Source organism: Pongo abelii, chromosome Y (assembly GCF_028885655.2).
Source record: "Pongo abelii isolate AG06213 chromosome Y, NHGRI_mPonAbe1-v2.0_pri, whole genome shotgun sequence".
In the NCBI taxonomy this organism is placed as follows: domain Eukaryota; kingdom Metazoa; phylum Chordata; class Mammalia; order Primates; family Hominidae; genus Pongo; species Pongo abelii.
Window position 1 is genome coordinate 53,688,629 of NC_072009.2, and position 6,138 is coordinate 53,694,766.

The window sequence follows — 6,138 nt, forward strand, 5'->3', positions numbered from 1 at the left end:
ATGGCTCTCCGGTGTAGGTGACTTCTACTTTCACACTCAGCTTGTACATGATCCTCTAACCTTAACTTATTTCTCCTTAACGGGCTGATTTGGATTGATTGTTGAGAATGGTATCCATTATTAATGAGTCAGGAGAGAAAGGGATTTCTGTAGTTGCATGTAAACTTGTGATAAGTCTGCAGAAGTTACACGTGAAGAGGATAGTGAGGAAGTCAGCCATGATCCATCTATGTGAAGGTCACACCAGCTTCATTGTACACTTTGAAGACTTTCTCAATGGTATTGACATAAGCAGCTGTTCTCAGGTCCAATCCAAGGTTATACTTCCTGTCTGTGTACATGATTTGCCTCGCAAAACGCTCCATTGTGTACACCAAGCCAGAGTGCTTGATGTCTTTCTCAGATGCACCCGGTGTCCTGTCTTGGAACTCTGCCGTGGGTACAATGGGAATAGTTCCACCATGCTTTCCAAATTGTCTTTCTAAACTCTCTTGAACAGACTTAAGCAAGTGGTAGTTAGAATCCCTTTCATATTTGAAAGTCAAACGGCTACAGCTGACATGATTTAGATTCTTCAGCCACTCAAAGTAAGATACTGTCATTCCTCCAGCATTCAAGTAGAGATCTGGAATAACAATTATGTTTCCCTCCAGGAAGATCTTGTCAGCTTCTGGAGTTGTTGGCCCCTTGGCACCTTCAGCAATGATATTGCCTTTGACTCTGGGTTCATTGGATTTGGTCAACTGCTTCTCACTGGCAGCTGGGATCAGTATGTCACAGTTGGCTGCCAAGATGCTTCCTTCATAGGGCTTTGCCTTGGGGAAGCCCAGAATGGACCCACGTTGCAATTTGAAGTCTTCCACTTCCTTTGGGTAAATACCACCTGGATTCCATATACTCCCTTCAGACTCACCAACATCAATACATTTAGCACCAAACCGATGTAAATATCTCATAGAGTGTAGGCCCAGATTACCAAATCCCTGAACGACAAATGTTTTATCTCCAAACCCTGGTGTCATTCCTAAAATGCTCATGTAAGAAGCTTCATTGATGATGTTTTCAATCCCATGAAAGACACCATGGCCAGTAGCAGAGATGCGTCCATGGATTACCCCTTGGCTGATGGGTTTACCAGTAACATGAGCTTGTGTATTAATGTCATAGTGTTCTATGGTACTGGCATAGGCATCAGTGATCCAGGACATCTCCCTCTCACCTGTGCTCAGGTCTGGAGCAGGCACATCAATGCCACGACCAATAAAGTCCTTTGCCAGCTCCATGGTGAAGCTCCCTGTGATCTTTTCCAATTCATTACTAGTATAGTTCTTGGGATTGATCTTAATACCAACTTTAGCACCCCCAAATGGCACATCAACCACCGCACACTTGTGTGTCATCAGAGAAGCCAAAGCTTTTACTTCATCTACACTCACATCAGTGCTGTAATGGACACTTCCCTTGCACGGCATGCGGTGCTGGCTGTGCTGGGCCGGGTAACCTTAGATGACCTCCCAGGAGCCGTGTCTTGCCCGATGCGGAAGGAGAGACTCAGCACATGGTTGCAGGGCTTGATTATCCACAGGATGCCGCACAGCCTGTTCTCCTTCTGCTTCTCGCTCTCCCAGGTCCTCAGGTCCTCCACCAGGTTGTCCTCCACGATGCTGGCGCCGCAATTGAAGAAGCCCTCCACCATCTTGAAGAAGTTGTGGTCGTCCTAGAGGTCGGCCACCGCCTCGCTTTAGTGGCTCCAGGCGGCCAATGCGAGCCCCGACTGCGGGGTTGGGGTGGACTGTCCCCGGGTCTGGCCCAGCAACGCAGCAGAGTGGGCAGCCGCTGAGTCCAGGGCAGCGGGGCCGGCCCGGGACAGCAGCAGGGCTTCACCCCAGGTTTTGCGGTTTTTTGTTCTTGCTTAATTCAGATATTTTTCTACTAATATTATGTAACAAAAATGTTCACATCAGTAAATTCTTTGTGAAGATAAAACCCGTCTCCTACCAGATGCATATGGTTCCTGAATTTTGACCGTTTTTTTAAATTAAAAAAAGTGCAAAATTAAAATATATATATTTTTTAATTTTTTACTTTTCTGGAGAATTTTCATGTTGCTCTATCTGAAGGGAGTATACGCTTCTTTTGTGATGGGAGGGGTTGAATGATTACTGACAGTAGCAAAAGATGGGACATGAGTGTGGAGAAAAGAGATCGTTAATGGGAGAATAAGAAGACAAAATCACATTAAATATAGGAAAATCTAAGTCAAATTCTGGCTGAGCATTTTGGGTTGCTAAGATGGGTGACTGTGTAGGGAGGAAGAATGCCTTGTGTTTTCAGGGGGAGATGGCTCAGCTAAAGCTGTCTTCTGACTCCAAACAACAAGCCTACCTATAGTCATAAAAAGGCAAGAAAATAAGCATTTTTACATGAAAAAGATAAACGTAAAGTAGGCTGTATCCACTTAGCTACGTAAAAGAATCAGGTATCTGTCTGATCTCCTTAGGGGCAGCCTGTGATACGCATGTTCTTGTAGCTTCAGTCTCCCAGTTTGCTGGTTCTCCAGGAAAAGGCCAGCAGGCTCAGATAATTATTCAATTTCTTTAATTATTTTAATAATTTTTATAGACAGAATCCTGCTATATTGTTCAGGCCAGCCTCAATTTATTGGCCTGAAGTGATCCACCCACCATGGACTTATAGATTGCTAAGGTTACTGGTGTGAGCTACCATATCTTCCTGATTTGTAAAAACTTTCGTAGAGATTGTGTTTTGTTATTTTGCCAAACCAGGTTCAAAATTCTTAGCCTCAAGCGATCTTTATACCTTGGCCTTCCAAATTATTGGAATTATTAATATGAGCAAGAAAACCTCAGCTAAAATATGTTATTATCTTTTTAATTATTACTTAATATTTTATTTAGTAAAGGTAAAGCTTCATACTTAATGATACACTGGAAAAAGGTGCAATACAAAGTTATTGGAGTAAGAACCAATTTTGAAATAATAAACACACACTTAGATTAGACAATTTTAAGTTTATGAAGAATTCTCTCACAATTACTGCAAAAATGTTTAATGTATTTAAAATTTGAAATAATATTTTTATGGTTAGGAAAATGTAAAGCAGTATAATAGACAACCAAACCAATTACAATTCCCTATGAGTAAAATCCAAAGACATATACCAGTCACTGGGAGGAACACAAATTAGTTTTTTAAAATGTAAAATACAGTGATAATGAGGAATATAGCAGCAATCTGTGTACTAATCATAGTAATTTATTTTGATTCAGGCAGAAAAATAATTCTGCTCTTTGAATAAAAAGTACCTATACAGTCAAAAACAGTTGTATTTTAAAGCTCTTTCTTAACATAATTCTTATTAGTTAACACTAGATTTTACTGATGATCTTACCACTTCACTAACCCACATTTTAAACTAATGCTTGAGTAAAAAATAATAACTGGTATAATAAATAAATGCTTTTCATATATCCATGCATTAATGTCCACTATTCTGTGGTAAATATATCTTAAATTTTTTAATTTAAAATAACTAAACCAGAAACGCAACACAGTCACATAAATTAAGCCTAATGATTCTATGAAAAAAGCAAAAAGAAGACTGAAGAAAAGTATTAAAAACATGTTGATGCCTTGTAAAGAATCGTAGAAGCCAAGCACACATTATTTTTATTACTAAGAAGCTAATCTAAAAGCTTAGCATGAGCAGGGTTTAAATAAACACCATTACAAGTAAGCAGTTCTTTCACAAACTGCAAATACTCAACTTTATTGCTTTCACTTAGGAATAAATGTCATTTTTTTTTTTTTTTTTTTTTTTTACCATACACTTTTCTCAAAGGCAGGTGACATGATGATATGATATGGTCTTGCAAAAGTTAGCCATAATATATGTCTTATCATCTCATCTTCTTCATCAATCATGTCCATTTGTTTATTATTTCAAAACTATGTAAGCATTTTATCACCTCTTCTGCTGTCTATATGACATGCACTTCAGCGTGTGATCAAATACATTCATGTACTCTCCATCAAAACACTAATTTTTAAAATTTCTTTTTTTTATCATTACACTTAAAGTTCTAGATTACATGTGCACAATGTGCAGGTTTGTTACATGTGTATATATGTGCCATGTTGGTGTGCTGCACCCATTAACTCCTCATTTATATTAGGTATATCTCTTAATGTTATCCCTCCCTACTCCTCACTCCCCCCATCCCATGACAGGCCTCATTTTGTGATGTTCCCCATCCTGTGTCCAAGTGTTCTCATTGTTCAATTCCCACATATGAGTGAGAACATGTGGTGTTTGGTTTTCTGTCCTTGGCTATAGTTTGCTCATAATGATGGTTTCCAGCTTTATCCATGTCCCTACAAAGGACATGAACTCATCATTTTTTATGGCTGCATAAGTATTCCATGGTATATATGTGCCACATGTTCTTAATCCAGTCTATCATTGATGGACATTTGGGTTGGTTCCAAGACTTCACTACTGTGAATACTGCCACAATAAACATACGTGTGCATATGTCTTTATAGCAGCATGATTTATAATCCTTTGTGTATATACCCCGTAATGGGATGGCTGGGTCAAATGATATTTCCAGTTCTAGACCCTTGAGGAGTCACCACACTGTCTTCCACAATGGTTGAACTAGTTTACAGTCCCACCAACAGTGTAACAGTTTTTCTATTTCTCCACATCCACTCCAACAACTGTTGTTTCCTGACTTTTAATAATCACCATTCTAACTGGTGTGAGATGGTCTGTCATTGTGGTTTTGATTTGCATTTGTCTAATGGCCAGTGATAATGAGCATTTTTCCATGTGTCTTTTTGCTGCATAAATGTTTTCTTTTGAGAAGCATCTGTTTATATCCTTTGCCCACTTTTCGATGGGGTTGTTTGATTTTTTCTTGTAAATTTGTTTAATTTCTTTGTATATTCTGTATATTAGCCCTTTGTCAGATGAGGAGATTGCAAAAATTTTCTTCCATTCTATAGGTTGCCTGTTCACTCTGATGGTAATTTCTTTGTCTGTGCAGAAGCTCCTTAGTTTAATCAGAAGCCATTTGTCAATTTTGGCATTTGTTTCCACTGCTTTTGGTGTTTTAGACATGAAGTCCTTGTCCATGCTTATGTCTTGTATTGCCTAGGTTTTCTTCTAGGGTTTTTATGGTTTTAGGTCTAACATTTAAGTATTTTCAGAGAATACTTTAAACACCTCTACACCAAAGAACTAGAAAATCTAGAAGAAATGGATAAATTCCTGGACACATACACACTCCCAAAACTAAAGCAGGAAGAAGTTGAATTCCTGAATAGACCAATAACAGGCTCTGAAATTGAAGTAGCAGTTAATAGCCTATCAACCAAAAAAAGTCCAGGACCAGATGGATTCTTAGCCGAATTCTACCAGAGGCACAAAGAGGAGTTGGTACCATTTCTTCTGAAACTATTCCAATCAATAGAAAAAGAGAGAATCCTCCCCAACTCATTTTATGAAGCCAGCATCATCCTGATACCAAATCCTAGCAGAGACATATATACAAAAAAGAGAATTTCAGACCAATATCCCTGATGAATAGCGATGCAAAAATCCTGAATAAAATACTGGCAAACCGAATCCAGCAGCATATCAAAAACCTACCCATCATGATCAAGTGGGCTTCATCCCTGGGATGCAAAGCTGGTTCAATATGCACAAATCAATAAATGCAAACCATCATATAAACAGAACCAAAGACAAAAACCACATGGTTATCTCAATAGATGCAGAAAAGGCCTTCGATAAAATTTCTCTATCATCATCCATTTTAAATCCTGTTAAATCTTCATCATCAAATTTATACCAGGAATCTCAGTTATCATCCTACCATTTTTTGAATAATATAAGAACAATAATGCCTACTGCTTGCTTGACCACAGTATACAGGCACACTTAAAAGTCTGCATTTTGTGATCTTTGTAGTTTTATTTTCAGGTTACTCTTTCTGTTAAATCAACTGATTTTCTGATTTGACAGTATTCTCTTCCAGCTTTGCAATGTCTGCTTCTATGTAAGGTCCCATATCCAACTCCCAAGGAAATTCAAAATAATCACTGAATGTA

At 38.5% G+C, this 6,138-nt stretch overlaps 1 pseudogene; it reads right to left on the bottom strand.

The window, feature by feature from the left end:
- Window positions 1–109: 109 nt before the first annotated feature.
- Window positions 110–1,711, bottom strand: LOC129053133 (glutamate dehydrogenase 1, mitochondrial-like; annotated as a pseudogene).
- Window positions 1,712–6,138: the final 4,427 nt, after the last annotated feature.